The following is an 18,045-nucleotide window of genomic DNA, read 5'->3' on the forward strand; positions in this document are numbered from 1 at the left end:
CTTTGATGTTGCTGCCACAGTTCATAATTCGTTTATTGCAATAGGCACCGGCAAGTACTGAAAAGTACTGTTTACTGTGGGAGAGCTCTGCTGGTCTGGTTGCTGTGTTCGCTGTGGCTGCGCGGCAAAAACCTGCCTAGGTGAATCTTTTCGCCGCGACACCATTCTGCCCTGGCCCCTTTAAGGACTTGGTGACTGTGCGCTTCTTACCGCTGATTGCGTGTCTTTTGCGCTGCCTTGCTTGTGAACTTGGTGGACACTGGATTTTAAGTGCCTCATTTGTTTTTTTTTTAAGGTGGTTCTCTGGATGGTGACTCCGCCCCCTAGGACCGACATCACTGCCTTGATTCCTACATTTACCCACAACCCAGCGCACCCGCGGGACCCCACTTCAATATTATTAATTGTTGTTGGTGGAAATTAGGGTGAGTTGTACCCTACGTGGATATAGGTGGTGAGTTCCTTGAAAAATTGATTGGCTGCAAATTGCAAAAGTTTACTTACCTCATAGCATGAAAAAGGGACATATGATTCTCAGGGCCCAGAAATTTCTACCTGCAAAAAGCCCCGGACGTAGGAAAAAGATCCGATGGCTATCAAGAACAGGTCGTCCTCCCTTGCATGTTCTACCCCTAGACGAGGTTCTTCCATGAATGGGACACTGGGGAATGTTGATATCCGGCAGTTTTGTAATGGGTCGTTATCTGCATTTAGAGCTAAAACAGCTACTTCGGCGGGTGAGCGACCCAAAACCATAGATCTGGATATACAAGCCACGGAGTCTGGCATAAATAGCTCCCCAATTCCAGTTGAAGAGGTGAGAAATTATCAGTTTAGGGCTGGTAATGATAAGACTCCCCCTACTGATAAATCCCTAACTGATACTGCTATTTTGAAATCTTTGCCTGCCACTTGTTCGATTCCTAAGCCACTTGAGGGTAATCCTCAGGAAAAACCGGATATAGCAATCATTGATCTAGAACCAAATGATTCAGTGTTTTCGAACAGTCTGATGTCAGAGAACCTTTCAAGTACTCCTATAATGTTTTCTGACAGCAAGCAAAGTGGTGAAGATTCTCCCTCTGGAAATGCTCTCCACTCACCTATAAATGTGTCTTCATCTCCTATTCATGTCCTGATGCTCAATCATGGCACAAATACATCTCTAGCCTGTACCCAAGAGAATAATAACATGTTCAACATAACTTTAAATTCTATGAATGCAACAATGCATGCTTTATTTAAAATGTTGAGATTATGCAAACGTAAATTAACTGCATTGGATGGAAAATGGGGAAAAAATACCTCAATGGCTGAGTGAAATAGTTGAGGCTATTAAAAGTAATCAAGCCAAGAATGATGGGATTCAGATAGGTGTTGCTCTAGTAGCCACCCAAACTGAACCCACTGCAAGGTCTTGTCAATTGTGCAAGAATTGTATCCCTGGAAAATCATCTGGTGTGACTCTACCTGTATTGCCCTGTTTTCCTGAAATCATCTATGACAAATTTATGGAACGAACACCCGGTCCAGATGGGACCCCTGATTTAGAGGAGCTGAATGAAATTAAAACAAGTGACAAAATAGTCAAAAAGAAAGCTCATGTAGTAGTTCCATCAGGAGTAAAAAGTACAAAGAAAGTAAAAGAAATACCTAAAAAGCTACCCAAAAATCAACCGGCTTTAAAGAGTAGTGGTAAGGCGTCAGTGAAACACTTTTTTAAAACCATTTCCCTGCCCAAACGAAATACTCTGTCAGCTTCGCAGGCAATTAAAGAAGAATATCAGTTACTTGCGCAGTCCAAGAGATGGATACCCTTAAGTTTACCCCAGTTCAGGCAATGGATTACTCACCATTGGATGAGTTGGAAGAAATATTGGATGTTGAGAGCGACGAGCGAGTGAATGAACCTAGTGAAGGGCAACAAAGCCTCGAAGAAAATCACAGGCCCTCACTCACTCAGGGTAAGGTGAAAAATGTTGCTCAACTATTGGACCAAAGAGCTGAAATAAGGAAAGCCGTTGACGTTTACATGTCTGAGAATTGTAACCCTGTGGCAGTCACTTCGGTCGCAACCGACTTTATTGAAAAGGTGGCTGACCCTGCTCAATCAGAATGCTCCATAGCTAATAAAAAAAAAAGGTGCTAGGTAGAGCAGTTTCACCCGAAAGAAGCTGTGGAAGCAGGGAGATATTGAGTATATCTGATGGGGTTGAAAGAGAGAACCAATGGCCAGGCTTACCTCCTGTTGTTATGCATGAGGCTGTGAATATACCAGCCCCTGATTCACTTGATTACGGTGAAGAGTCTCAGACACATTTCTCAAACTCCATTATTGCTTTGATTGAAAATGCTGTTGGTAAGGCGATAGCAAAGAACTTGCCATCAAAGCAAACAACCCCCAACATAAGCCTGCCCAATGGGGCTGAGATGATGACAAAGAGTGCGATCAAAAAACTCCCTGCTCCGTACTCCTTAGTATTAGCTTGCAAGCCCCCTCCGACCACACAATATGATCTAAATAGGAGAGCTGTGATGGCTATATTCTCAGAGATTTCACAATTAGAGGATATTGTGTCTTCTGATTTTGCATTGGTCGAGTTTGTAAGTGAAGGGTTCTTGAACTCGGTAAGGCTCTGGATTAACTCCAAAGTTGTCCAAAATTTAATCTGGCAGAATAAAGAAGCGCTTGCAAAACTGGGGTTTAGCCTAATATTGGAAACATTGAAGAAAACTGATTTACCTATGAATAACCGAAGGGTAAGATTTGAAAGCCAGCCTCCTGTTCAGACTAAGATTGGTCCAAAAAATATCCCTAACAATACTACATGCGTATGCAATAATCAGTGTACGCAGAATTAACAAAGAATAGAAGGAAAAATATCCCTTGTGAGTTGGAACACACAAGGGTTTAAACATTTGATTAATAATGATCAAAGTAATCTAAATAATTGGGACATAGTACTCTTACAGGAGAAGTGGCTTTCAGAAACCCCACTTTGAGAAAATCATGAAATTCATACAAATGCTGCCATTAATTCATCTAGTGGACGGCCTAGTTCTGGTTTACTAATAGCAGTGAAAATGGGTAGAGGTTTAACTTCGCAGTTCTGGGCCACCCCGAACAAATATATGCTTCTAGCAAAAGTGAAATTTGAGAAAACCAAGGTGGCTGTTCTAAACATTTACTGGAATCCGATTGCCATGTCTGACGACATATTTTTCCTTGATCTAAATTCCTTGCTAGATTTAGGGCCTCATTACGCGGTAGGCGGAGGACCAAGGTGCTGTTAGCACCTTGGTCCATGCCGGTAAAATACCGGCACCACCTTGGTGGAACGGGGAATTACCGCCCTATTCCAAGGTTGGCGGGGCGGTAATTCCCCCTTCCCCCATTGCCCTTCCCCATTCCCATTTTTGCCCCATAGGGCTCTATGGGAATGGGGAAGGCGCTAATTACGGTGCCGCAAATTGCGGTACCGTAATTAGCACCCTGGTCCCTTTGCGGGTTGGTTTTTAACACCTGCTAAACAGCAGGCGTTAAAGTACCTACCCGCAAAGGGACCTCGTAGTAAGGCGGTAAGGGTTAACGGTCACCGGTACCATTACCGGTGACCGTTAACCCTTACTGCCTTCCGTGTAATGAGGCCCTTAGTCTCAGCTGACCATAGGGTTAGCGCCTTAATATTGGTGGGTGATCTAAATTTGAGATGTATGTAGCGCCCAGAGAATAAAAAGCAAACGAGATATTGGAGATGGGTTACCCTAGTTAAAGCGAGGGGGTTGTTTATGCTTAATGGTGCGCTAGCTCCGGATTTACCACCATTTGAGACATGGCACAAGGGTGACAGTAAGTCGATTATCGACTACATATATGTAAGCAGAGAACTTTGGCCTCTAATGACAAAGTTCTCTGTATTAAGAACAAATGTAAGCGACCATAATATGTTGACTACTGAATGGAGGACGAGCATAGCCGAACCGGCAAAAATAGATCTAATGCACGGCACTAGTGTGGTGAATATTTGATGGTCAGATTCAGAGTTAGCGCAATTAGACAGCAAACTGAGAGATATGTCTGAGCAGCCTGACACACGGGCAGGCAGGTCGAAATATGTGTATACTGATGCTATCCAAGCACAGATCTAAGGTAACTCCGAAGCGCGTCCATCTACACTATTTTGACCCTGAAATCAAGGTCAGTAAAGCACAACTCAAAGCTGATCTTAGGCACTTGAGGAATGCGCCTTCCCCCCAATATCAGCAATCAACGAACACCCTTAAAATGCACTACAGAAATTGGCTAAAGTCGCACCAAGCTTCCATGTTACAGGAGGATGGTTCTAGTATGTTAAAAACGCTAGCCAGCAAGAATATTGCGAGAAAGTGGGAGATGATAAATCAATCTATCTCTCCCCCACAGCTAGTTAGACAATCGACAGTGGTTTCGTCACAACCATGGGCTGAACATTTTAGCATGCTGTATGCTTCAGTGAAGGGAGATATATCAATAGATAATATGAAATTACTCCCTCCTTTCCGTCTAGAATTTGAATGGTTGGAAATCTTAAACCTCATCAAGGGGGTAATTCAGTGTGCGCGTGCGAATCTCTGCGCCAGCCGCATGCGCTAAAATCCATTTCCGCGCACAGCGTATTCATGGATTTTAGCTACCAAAACCAGCCGTGGCGCACAGTGGCGCAGCGACCCTGCAGCAGCGCCAGTTACGCCCCCAAGAACGCCCCTCGCGCAAGGAAAAGCCATCAAAATCCCCAATCCAGCGCAAAGGGCTGCGCTAACCCTGTACCAGTATACATGGCCGCCACACAGCACACAGCAAGTGGGGAACGTTTATTACTGGGGTTGGCGGGAAGTTTCACACGCGATTGGCCCTGTGCGAGTGGTGTCGTGTATTACTTGGGTTCGCGGGAAGTTTCACACGCGAAAGGGCCTGTGCGAGTGGGGTACGTGTATTTCTGGGATTCGCGGGAAGTTTCATACGTGATTTCGCTGTCAGAGCGGGTACGTGTATCTAGTGGGGTGCACGGGGAGTCCCACACGTGAAATGGCAGTGTGGGTCCTCCCATGTGTGCCCTTTACCCCATCCATGGCCCCTGCAGGCAACCCACAACACAGGGGACTACCCTGCACCCCTGGGCATGCCCCCTAGCCAGCTCACATGTCACCTTCCACTAGTGATCACCAACTCATGTCGCCCAGCACCCCCACCCCCCAGCAGTGACAGGCACCTGCCAGCAGGCCCCCACTCATGTCCCCCTGCACCCCCACCCCCCAGCAGTGACAGGCACCTGCCATCAGGCAGACATGGCCGCCACACAGCACACAGCAAGTGGGGAACGTGTATTACTGGGGTTGGCGGGAAGTTTAACACGCGATTGGCCCTGTGCGAGTGGTGTCGTGTATTACTTGGGTTCGCGGGAAGTTTCACACGCGAAAGGGCCTGTCCGAGTGGGGTACGTGTATTACTGGGGTTCGCAGGAAGTTTCACACGCGACTGGCCCTGTGCGAGTGGGGTACGTGTATTACTGGGGTTTGCGGGAAGTTTCACACGCGATTGGCCCTGTGCGAGTGGGGTACGTGTATTACTGGGGTTTGCGGGAAGTTTCACACGCGATTGTACCTGTGCGAGTGGGGTACGTGTGTTACTGGGGTTCGCGGGGAGTTTCACACGCGATTGTCCCTGTGCGAGTGGGGTACGTGTATTACTGGGTTCGCGGGAAGTTTCACACGCGATTGGCCCTTTGCGTGTGAGGTACGTGTATTACTGGGGTTCGCGGGAAGTTTCATACGTGATTTCGCTGTCAGAGCGGGTACGTGTATCTAGTGGGGTGCACAGGGAGTCCCACACGTGAAATGGCAGTGTGGGTCCTCCCAGGAGTGCCCTTTACCCCATCCATGGCCCCTGCAGGCAACCCACAACACAGGGGACTACCCAGCACCCCTGGGCATGCCCCCTAGCCAGCTCACATGTCACCTTCCACTAGTGATCACCAACTCATGTCGCCCAGCACCCCCACCCCCCAGCAGTGACAGGCACCTGCCAGCAGGCCCCCACTCATGTCCCCCTGCACCCCCACCCCCCAGCAGTGACAGGCACCTGCCATCAGGCCCCCACTCATGTCCCCCTGCACCCCCACCCCCCAGCAGTGACAGGCACCTGCCAGCAGGCCCCCACTCATGTCCCCCTGCACCCCCACCCCCCAGCAGTGAGGGGCACCTGCCAGCAGTCCCCCACTCATGTCCCCATGCACCCCCACCCCCCAGCAGTGAGTGGCACCTGCCAGCAGGCCCCCACTCATGTCCCCCCTACACAAAATAAAGAAGCACAATCATGGGCCACTTCTACACCAAAAAACCACATCACGCCACCCCATTCTTGAGACGCAATGATTTCCCAATCCACCCCACACTGACATGCCTATCTCAAGACACAAACCAAAAGTCAACTATGTACATCAACACATGTCCGTCACACAGATACACTGGTTGGCATTGATTGTGTAAACCCACATTTTCACATGCATCAACCCAATGAGCGAATCCCACACATGGAAATAAAATATGAATATGTATTATGTACAAAAATAAATAAATAAAATGAAATCATACAAAAATAGCAAACATGAAATGAAAAGCATGTGCAAAAGATGAGTGAATGAAAATTATAGCCAATCCAAAAAAATGTGCAAGAAAAACAGTACAACCTCTCCCTCCACCAATGCAAATCCAAAGGAAAGATTAAAAAAAATCCATTGCTTCATGTTCATAATGAAAAAAAAATTCTAATTATTCCATAGTCCAACTATTTACAATACATTGTCCCAAAAAAAATCCATTACTCCATGTCCATAATGAAAAAAAAATTCTAATTAATCCATGATCAAACTATTCACAATCCATTGTCCAAAAGAAAAATCCATGAATCCATGTGCAAAATCCAAAAAATAAATCAAATCAATCCATTATCCAACTATGTAAAGGGTCCATGAGCCCAACCAAACAAATGAAACCTACCTAAGAAACTACATAAAAATAAAACTATATACAAATGTGTGTGGCATTGTCCATTGACCACAAATAAAAGGAAAAGGAAAAGGAAACCTAACTCTAAAAACTATTTACAATGGCAGCGGGCTAGTCCGACGGCTCACTTCCCGATTTCCCGGGCCAGGGCATCATCGAACTCCTGCTCGATGTCCCGGAGGAGGTCCTCTTCCATGGCCCCGAGGGTTCGCAGGGACGATGACATGTGGACCTCCAGGTCCTTGCAAATTGCCTCGAGGCACTCGGCCCGCCTCAGAGCCCTACGCATGGAGTTCTCCGCCCTGACCATTGTGAGCCCTCTGGCCGATGCCTACCCCTCCGATGTTGAAGGCCCCGAGCCATCATGGCTCCCACCTTGTTGCTGTTGCTGCTGTGCCTCTGCCTGTGCCCTGGCTCTTGCTGCCTGCACATCCTCCTCCGGCTGGGGTGCAGTTGTTGAGGTGGCCACCCCTGCTGGACGTCCGACTCCCGACTGTGGCAGGGATGTGTCCTCCACCAGCCTGGCAGCAGGGTCAGAGGCAGCTCCACTGGGTACCCAGGTGATACATGGGTGGGAAGATGGCATGGAGGACGACTGGCGCATAGGGGGTTCAGGTGAGGAGAGGGTCGAAACAAGGTCCAGCAAACGGAGGAATCCGGCCCTGGTGACCTGTCCCAGTAGGTCAACGCGGTCAACGAGCCATTCTAGATGACGTGCAGTCCCCTCCTGAAAAGACTGCAGGTCACCTCGCATGGCCCGTTGACGCAACGCCACCCCACCCAGGACAGGCTCAACCCGGTCCCGGATAGCCACGTCCGTAGGGAGAGGAAGGCCAGTTGTTGTAAGCGGATCCCCTCCCTGCAAACGGGTCTGGACGTAGGCATCCCTGCTGGTGCGGGATGATGCAGTCACAGGATCGGGGAAAGGATTACACACAGGCACCTCCGCGGTGGCCTGTGCTGCCTCCTGTCCCTGCCCCTGCACTGCACCACTAGCACCAGTGGAATCCCCACCTCCAGACCCCGTGTCTGTCACTTGCACGGCCTCCTCCTCCACCAAACCCCCGACCAACCTGGATGACTCTATGCCATCTTCCTCCGTCGGACCCTGTGGGGTCTCAGCTGCCCCTTCTGCTGCCGAGGAGTCCAACTCCAACCTCTGCCTCTTGGACCTACCCTCTGCAGCTGCGGCCTGGGATGTGGCACCGGACTCCTCACTCCCTGACGAGATGACAACCGGGGAGGGGAGCGGGCCTTGCGTCTTCGGCTGGCAGTGCGATCCCTGCCGCTGTGCTCCACAGAACCCTCTCCGCCCTCTTCATCAGTTGCTGCTGCAGACAGGGAGAGATAGGACACAGGCATCAGGGCACTGTACAATGGACTGATACACACATGACAGTTGCACATGAGTGGCAGTGTCAAACTTCAGACATGGCATCATAATCCCCAACACACATGTCATTTCAACTCACACACATGAGCAATTCCACAGCCATATCACAATAGCCAGCACCATCCATACACATACAACAGCATGAGCATCCAAAGGTGAGCCAGACATCACATGAAACACATGGAGTGCAGTAGACATGCACACAAGCCACCACACTTACATGCATGTCTACATCTCCTCCAACTGTTGCAATGATGAGATCGCCATAAATGTCAGATCTGCCATTCAGCCTTCTACATATTAGTGTCACATGCATCCATGTTGCATCACAGTTGCACACTTGTCAAATACACACACATGCACATGTACACAGTGCAGATACATGCATTAGGAACCACCATCCATGCCACAACCATGTCAATGTACATACACAGAAATTCAAACATGTGTGCTCCCACACCTGCATTTGTCCAGCATGCTTACCAACACATACACCATCAATGTGTCTCACACGTGAGAGGACACACATGTGGCAGCCTCACGCCCATGTTCATACACATCCCTACATGGCCCTACAAAAACACATGTGCAACCTGCACACTACTGGCACACCACGACACGCACAGCGTCCAATCACCCTGCATGTACACTTACCGCTCGACTCCAGACGGGTCTGCCTCTCAAGGATCTGGACGTAGAGCACTGGGCATATGCGTTCCAGGACCCTCATTTGGTGGTCTGACAGCTGGCCCCGGCGCCCCTTGGCATCCGCTGCCTTCGCGAGGTGCCGGGCCTTGTTGAGGGTCCTGGACCTGAAGTCCTCCCAGAGCTTCTTGACATGATGTAAGTCGCGGACTGCCACCCCCTCCGCGTTGATGGCAGTCACGATGTCCATCCAGATCCTGGTCCGTCCTTCATTGTCGGCGCGCAAACTTACAAAGAGGGCATCATACTGCCCCAGGACTTTCTCCACCAGGACACCAACTTCCCTGGCACTGAAGCTGGGGGCCCTCTGCCTCTCTGGCTGGGGGTTGCCAGTGCTGCCAGATGGTTTTGTGCTGGACATGGCAACCCCAGAGGCAGGAGTGGGTGGGCAACTGGGTCCTGGGGCTGGGCTGTGGAGCGATGGAATCCCAGTCGGGAGTCTTTGGTTCCAGCAGGGGTGGTCCCAGCAACTGCACCCCTGGCTGACGTGCAGGCAGCAAATGGCAGGGCACGTGGGCAGCAGGTAGTCAGGCAGCAGCAGATTGCAGGTAGGAGCGTGCTCGGGGCTCTGGGGGGCAGTAATTCGGCCTTCTGGGCAGGAGTGTGGTCTTCCGTGTGTTTTCGCGTGGCCAGCTTGATACGGAGTGATTTGGCACGTAAAAAATTGCACGTCAGCGTGTAATTGGAGGAAAGGCCCTTAGCGTGTAAGTGCGTCAGCACATGTACGCGTTTTCATTGGACCAAAGGCCCTTAGCGCGTAAGAGCTTCTCTGACGTTACGCGCGTGGGCGTTTCCCTCGTGACGTGGGCATAGTGGTTCAGCGCGCGTGAAAAAACTGCACGTCCGCGTGTGAATGCGTGTAATCTGAGGAAAGGGCCTAAGCGCATAAGTGACATGGTGCGCGCGGGCGTTTCCCTCAGCACGGGTTAAAGGTGAGCGGGGCCAGCAGTTCGCTGTGCGTGCCTTTCGTGGAGACCGACGTGTGTAGCTGCTTCGTGTTGTTTCATGGGCCATCACATCTTCACAGCGATCGAGGACGTATCTCTTCTTTTGGCGGGGGTTACCAGTATGCCCCTCCGGTCCATGTTCCAGCTCACTGGCACTTCTGCATGTAGCGTGTGGTGAGCTACCTCTCAGCCCAGGAACTATGCATAGCATGATTGACGTGCATGTGTCCTCTGCCTGCAAAGGGGTAGCCAATGTAGGCATGCTCCCTTGCCCCTCAACCCCCTGCTCTGCACCCCAATTCCATCTTAGCATTGGTCTGCTACAATATTGCCGTTGGTTACTTCCCTGGCCATGCCTCCTGTGCACATTCTAACATCCAGCGGCCAATCTGCCAGACATATCCATTGTGGTACATCCTTAGTACTTGATGCAGGGTGTCTCACTTGGACTGTGCAGAGGTCAGATTCCCCGCAGGGACATGAGTGCCCATTCATGCTCCATGTGCATCCCACGCATGCCCATATGTGTCCATGACTGGATGATCACTGTTACACAAGTCCATGATGACCCAAATTGCATGGCATTTCATCTGCCTTCCCATGTCAACTGTGGGTCAGTACTGCGTTGCACACGTGTTTAGGGTCTGACAATCTGTGAGGGTCACAGGCCTCAGCCTGTTTAATGGCCAATGACTCTGTCCAACTGGTGTAGTGTCTTCTTCACACGTGGGTGGACTCCAGAGGTTTCATCATGTGTCCTGCTTACTGTCCCATCATCATTTGCAGTGTTGTCACTTGACTCACATGAAGCTGTTGATGCTAGTCGACACTGTCTGTCAATACACAGGTCTATGGTCAGCCTTTTGATACCATTCTAGGCATCCCTGCTTTTGCACTTGGGTGGAGGGGTGCTTTGCTTGTAGATATGCTACCCATTGAATGCACATTGCACGTGATGCCTGAAGTTGACCTTGCACTGCCTTCACATTTTCTGACACACACCATGAAGTCCTTGTACATGTAGGTAGTGAGTAACATACATATTTGCAGCACTGCATAGACCCACTTCAATGCAGACTGCCACCTTTCAACAGGTCTGATCACAGAAGCAATTCGAAGTTGACCCAGCATGCATGCCAGGTTCTATTTTGTGTGTCACATGTCTGCCTGATGTGTTTGTTGTCGGTGTGTGTGTGTTGTGTGCTTCTAACATGTGTAGTGACCTTTTTTCTCTCTATTTTTCAGATGATGACGCAATGGAGCCGGAGGATGGTGTTGTCATGCCAGGCACAAGGTTGTTATCACTACATCAACCCAGCACAAGTGGGGGTAGTGGGGTGGTAGGCCACGAAAACCCCCAAGTGCTACAGTCCATCTTGTCTCTGGCTGCCTATGAGTCCAGCCCTGATGAACACTCTGACGACCATGTCGAGTTGGATGAGCATCAGGTCCATATGTCAGGGGTGAGTGATTCTGATGTGGACACTCCTCTGTCCGCGACACCTGCACTGAGGGGTCAGACAGTCTTGGAACCTCCGCCCGTGGTGGATCGGGATGCAGGGTCACCCTCCACACTAGTCACTGACACCAGTCACTGATGTGCCTGGGACATCACGTCGACGGGGGCATGCAGTCGTGCAGCCGCGGGCGGTGCCAACACAACGAGGACACACGGTCCTTGGGTCCCGCAGGGGTCAAGCCCAGCAACGTGGTCGCCGCGCACAACCACAGTATACTGAGTGGGAGCAAGACATGACTGCCAATTCTGAACGGCAGGGGGCAGCAATGGAGAGCATCGCGGAGAGCATGGAGCGTGTGGCCCAATCTGTGCTCCCCCCTGCTAGGCAGGTGCTTCTCCAGCAGCAGGCGGTACGGTCCACGGCACGCTCGCTCAGGCCGGGCATGGTGGCCTCAGACAGGGCACGCCAGGCTGAAATGTCGTCTCTGCGTCAAGCAATTGCTGCTCACGCAGAGGCACACATGAAGGCCCTGAGGGAGGAGCATGCTTCCCTCAGATCCACTCTGGGTGTCCTTCTGATGTCCCAGAGGGAGCGGGCAGAGGAGAGGTTTGCACAGCTTGAGCGTACTATCTCGGCTGAGCTACATGCTTACCGGGAGGTGCAGCGGTTGTCCAGCCAGGCCTTGCAGGAGGAACTCCGTGTTACACGTGCTACCTTGCAAGAGGAAGCACATGTATCACGGGAGGTTCTGCATGCAGACCTACATGTTATCGCCACACAGAACCAGGCTCACCCATCCGGCAGACCTGCTGCCGACGAGGGGCAAGCTGCAGCTAGGCATGGTCATGCTCCTGTGCCACGTCCTCCTTTCCAGGAAGAGCCAGACTCGGATGACAATCTATCTCCCACATAGGTCGGGCTGTGCAGGCGTTGAGCTCATGGAGGTTTTTCTTTTCCTCAACATCATCGCATGTGGGTGTTGAGCAGCACCCTGTACCTCCCCCTCCTGGGTGATTCCCCCCCACCCCCAGGTCGTATGTGGCCATTTTTGATTTTTCTTTTAGTTTAGTTAGTTAAGTTTCTGTTTGATAGTTAGTTCAAATAGGTAAAGTAGGTTTTTCATAGTTAGTGTAATTAGTTAATATAGTTTAAAATTGCTAGTCTATTGTGCTTTCATGTGACGGTGTGGTGCTTTGTGGCTTTTGAAAGCATCCTCTGTCTGTTCAAGCTGGGCCCTTCAAGCTTGTCTTGTGTATGTGTTTGCTCCTTGGGGTCCTTGACTCACATATGCCACTCCTGCTTCCCTTATCCATGGGCTCGCAAGGATGGTTCGGTGTAACAGCCTATTACACAAGGGCAATGGACTGTCATATCTGTGGCATGTCTGCTGCTGTGGAACTTGTGTTAACACCCCTAGTGGGGATGATTGGGGTGTAATTGACCACTGTTCTTCTTTTGCTAGATGGAGTGTTTAATGATTCATGTGTACATCCATCGCAATGCATTGTGTAGTATGTTTCTTATCTTTAATGAACATGTGCTTGTTGAAAATCATGCCGTAGATAGTGTGTTCCACACTGTTGCTGTGAAAGACGGACTGATGGTGTGATTTCTGATGTACGTCTCTGACATCGTCCACTCATGTAATACCTGAAGAGACACACACAGATGAATATTAAGCATTAATCATGTGTTTCATGGGCTTTCTGCAGGGGGATGAGCCTCAAGACCACCTTTGCCAGCAGACATGGGCCATTGGACGTCTGGAATCTGGACACGTTTGGTGGTGCTGACATGCGCATGTGTGCGCAAGCAAAGGCACAGGGATTGCGATCATACATCCAATAAACAATGACGTGTTTCAAGGGACTCCAGGCAAGGTGAGCAGCATAGGGGGGTCACAACACAGAAAACCTTCCACCTGGCCAGTTGAACATGCATGCTTAGTAGCAGCACTGACGGTGTGCTTGGACAAATATTGGTGTTGAAGCGCACAATACAGCTCAGATGTGTTGGTGGACTGATGGCTAGTTGATGGGAAAGTTGTCTGGGGCACCTACATGGGCAGTGGCACATACCCTCCGTTCCACCATGGTCCATTGAGGCACTTGTATTAGCCATGTAGCGTTGCAAAACATGGAATGAAGAAGCTCACAGGGATAGACAGCAAGGGACAGACTCGGGTGCAGTGCATTTAATTTCCAAGTAGAATTTGATACATGCACTGGCTACTTTATTTTGGTCATGGTGGTACAGGACTTGTTCTGAAGTCAGACCTTGCTATATGCGTCTGTCTGCTTACCCAGGGAACTTTGCATGTTGTGTGAATCGTGACACATTGGTGTTCCATTTGCCACGCACCCACCGGTGCCTGACTTAATGCATTGACTGTGTATGAACTATCACAGGGGTAATGTTACGTATGGGTATGAAGCATCCACACAAGATTGTCTGTTTGTAGAGTATTTTGTTACTTTGGGGCATATTTGGTGGTGTGTTTGTGTGTTTTGGGCACACACAGATTATTAACTGTGGCTCTCTTTGCAGCATTGAACTGCTCCTGTTACCGGACCGGAGAGTGCACAGGCAGGAGGCCAGCACTCACCCAGGAGATAAGTTTCTCTTTGACTTACATTTGAGTAATTTGCTGCTATGTGCATGTGAACAAGTTTGGTCTATTTGTGTATGTGTTAATGTGTGTACTACATTTGGGTGCATTCCCTACTTTCCCGTGTCAATCCTACTCCCCTCTCCTGCCCCTTATTCCGGTTATCCAGTATGCCAATGCCTGTGCCGACTGCATATCCCTGACCCTCCTTCCCCACCAGGGTCTCAGAGGCCTGTGTGAGTTAGACCTTGCAGGCACCCAGACCACGGTGGGAGTGGTTATTTTGTGCCACTCCTGTGCCTGTACATGGGAGCTGTGACAGTAGACATCCGTTAGTGTTGCATCATTCTATGTTATGTACCACACATGGTTCAGATCCTGTTGTGACATTGTTTTACTGTGCTACCTTGGTTGTTAACATCATTGTGGTAGTACTTGGCCTTTGTGGCGTAGTGCTACTTGAAGTCTTCTACTGGAGGCTGTTCTGGTTTGTTTTACTGTCTGCAGGGTATTTGCTTGGCTTCTGTGTTGTCCTGCTTTGAGTTCTCTTGGATGTTGTGCTTTTGCAAATCTAGGTGGACTCTGAGGGTGCTGGCAACCTTTTTGCACACAAGGTGGGAGATGGTGACAAAGGGGAAGGGTGATCCTGTGGCCAGGTGGAATTCAAGAATGTCGGATGAATAACCCAGATGCAGTTGTTCAGTGGGTCGTGGTGATTTGTGAGGGAGGGGGGGTGTTTTGTTGTTGATAGTTGCCTTGCCCTGCAGTGTGATGGGCACCCTGAAATTGAAATTGTGCTTTCCTATGTACTTGATGTATTCTGCTCATCAATGCCTGTTCATGTGTTGTGTTTACCTTTCAGATGTGAGGAGATAGTTGTGGTTTGACATGCTGGGATATACACATAGTGAATGTTCACATGTGATGTGTAGAGGACAGTGATGGTCACTTGATTTCACATGCATATGTTGAGTGCATGTCCCTACTGACCCACACACTCGCACTATGATCCACTACATGTACAACCACCCTTACATGTCCACGTGTACACTCTGTTTGCCTTCTAGTGCCCACTGTGCCCCTGCAGCGAATGTTCTATGACCATTTGTGGATCCTGTACATGCCTAATTTTGTTATTTTATGTAGTTTGTCGCTTAGATGTGATGCTCAGGCTATGCATCACACACAATGGCTGTTCACTGTGCTGTGCGCTGAGCAGTGTGTTGCAGGAGGTGGACAAGGCACACAGTAGCTGCAGTGTTGATTATGCAATGCACATTGTGCATGTGGACAGGCATTCATTGTTATGTTTCAATTACAACTTTTGGAATGCATTTGTGTATGACTTATTTTGGGTGGGAGGTTGTTGGTCAGTCATTTCATCTGATTCCATGTCAGGCATCATTGTCTGATGCCCATTTACATTTTTCACATGGCAATGTGTACCTTATTGGTACTGTGTTGGTGTATGGCTATTGCTTGCCATGCCATGTTGTGGTTTGGGAGGGTTTGAGTGACATACCAGTGATAGCCATGGCCTGTTTTGCAGGTCTGTGTGATTCACACCTTGCATGTGTGCCTTTTGGTCACACAGGATTACTTGTGTTTAAGTAGCTAGGGATGCACACAATGTGGCAATTCCATGGCAACAATGTCAGGGTGGTAAGGTTGTGACAGTTGACTGTCTCTTTGTCATCATCGATTGTCACCTGGTATGTGGCAGGCCTGTGTGCACTCCGCAGGGTTGGGAGTTTAGGTGAAAAATCTGGCCACAAGCTGGGACCGGGCTTCCTCGCCACGTGCCCTATCCCCTCCCATGGGCAGCGCCTGTGCCTGTGGTTGGGGATGTGGGGGCACCACCATGTCCACCGGTACACCCTGCCGTGTTGCAACATTGTGCAGGACACATGCTGCCACAATGATCCTGCACACTACTGGGGGTGCATAGAGTAGCTGCCCGCCAGAGCGGTCAAGGGAGCGGAAGCGTGACTTGAGCATCCGAATGTGCGCTCCACTATGGCCCTGGTTGCAATATGGGCCGCGTTGTATCTTACCTGGGGTGGTGTGGTGGGGTTCCGGATTGGTGTCATCATGTGGTTGCTCAGAGGGTAGCCACTGTCCCCTGGAGAGGTGATAATGGTTGTGATTATTGGGGTTTGTGTATTTGTGTGTGTGTGTGACATGCATGCATGTGCACGGGCATTTGTACTCACCTAGGAGCCATGTGTCGCCATGCTGCCCAGCTTCCAGGGCCCGGCTCAGGGCGGACATTCTATATATGAAACTGTCATGGGTGGAGCCAGGGTAGTTTGCATAAACAGAGGTGATGATTCATTGATGGAATGCCAGTGCTTGCGGTTTCGGTAGATGTGCTCAGTGGCCCTAGGTGGAGTAGGGCCACATGGGTGCAATCTATGGAACCGAGCACTTTGGGGAAGTGTGCCATCCTGTAGAAGTCCTGGACAACGGCCTGCCTTCTGCGGGTGTTCTGGGCATGTATATGTGCCTGCGGACTGAGGGGCGTGCTGTCATGATTGCCAATACCTGGTGTAGGCAGTGTGACTGCGTGGCCTGTAAGACCCCACCCACTATGGCAGTAGTCCGCTGAAAAGACCCAGTGGCCAAAAAATGCAGGACATTGAGCACCTTCTCCAAGGGGCTCAATGCTTGGGAGCAGAGGGTGGGGGATGTTAGGTCATCTTCCCACTCCCTGACCAGGTCTAGGATGATATGGGGTGGAAACCTATACCTGCCATAGACCTGGTCGTCGGGCATCCCTAAAAGGTTTGTCCGTGGTGAAAAAATGCATGCCCTGACTATTCTCCTCCTCCGGCGGTGTCCCACGATCAGTGCTGCGACAAATGGTGCATTCCTCATAGCTGTATATACCTGTTTGTTGTTTGCGCGCACTTTTATGCTGTGCGTGGGGACGCTTCCGCCTGCCTTCGTGTGGCGGACGCGTTGACGCCTGTGTGCGTCTTTTGCCGTGTGCGGGTTTCCCGTATTCGAATCCATGAATCCATGTGCGCTGCGCTATGTGCGCTTTTGCTGTGCGCGAAGCGCACGCCATTTGATGACATGTGTGCCTGCGTGCGCCATGCAAGGATTTGGCGCACAACCAGTGGGAAAGTAGCACAGCGCCTTCCTTGAATCGCAGGCATGCGTGTGCGCTTGCTTTCTCACGCTTGCGCCTCCTTGCGCCTGCTTGCGCTGGGATTTTCAGCACACGTTTGTTCCATGAATCGGCCCCCAAATCTGCAAGCAATTCAAGAGCTAGTGGTCCTGACGGGTTGTCCAATTTCCATCTAAAAGAGAATCCGGATATTTGGACGTCAATTCTGTTTAAGATCTTTTCCACAGTGAATTCGACTCTGTCCCTACCCGAGTCTTGGACTCAAGCAATTATAGTCCCGATATATAAAAAGGGAGAGAGAGCGTCACCTACGAGCTATAGACCCTTCTCCCTTTTAGCTATCCCGGGGAAACTATTTGCTAAGATCATCCTTAAGCAGTTACAGACTTGGGTGAGAGAAAAAGGGCTGATGACCCTTTTCAAGCAGGTTTAATTGCTGGGCTAGGTACTATCCCGAATATTATTGCGATAAATATGATCCAAGCCCAAAAATCGAATCGAAATAATCCACTATACCTGGGGTTTATTGACTTTCGAGCTGCATTTGATTCAGTGGATAGAAATTTGCTGTTCAAAAAATTGAAGAAACATGATTGCCCAGACTCCCTCCTCTCATTGGTAATCTTACTTCATTCAAACACGTCAGTGAGAGTCAGGATTTCCCTCGATGGCAAATTAACTCCTGTAATTAAAACAGAGCGAGGCTTAAAGGAAGGGTGTTCCCTTGCGGCTTTTCTATTCAACTTTTTTATTTT

The 18,045-nt window shown here is 49.8% G+C and overlaps 1 protein-coding gene and 1 long non-coding RNA gene across 5 annotated transcripts in view; one reads left to right on the forward strand and one right to left on the reverse strand.

Moving 5' to 3' along the window:
- Positions 1–686, forward strand: part of LOC138567440 (uncharacterized) — a 453,021-nt gene extending 452,335 nt beyond the window's left edge. The window contains exon 6 of the long non-coding RNA XR_011302211.1: positions 296–686. This is a non-coding gene — a long non-coding RNA (uncharacterized lncRNA). The remainder of the gene's footprint in view (positions 1–295) is intronic.
- Positions 1–18,045, reverse strand: part of LOC138567454 (protein phosphatase inhibitor 2-like) — a 2,745,435-nt gene that overhangs the window by 648,771 nt on the left and 2,078,619 nt on the right. The gene's annotated exons all lie outside the window — the stretch shown is intronic.

The sequence above is a fragment of the Ambystoma mexicanum genome, chromosome 1p (genome assembly GCF_040938575.1).
Source record: "Ambystoma mexicanum isolate Mex_15411 chromosome 1p, UKY_AmexF1_1, whole genome shotgun sequence".
NCBI classification, from domain to species: Eukaryota; Metazoa; Chordata; class Amphibia; order Caudata; family Ambystomatidae; genus Ambystoma; species Ambystoma mexicanum.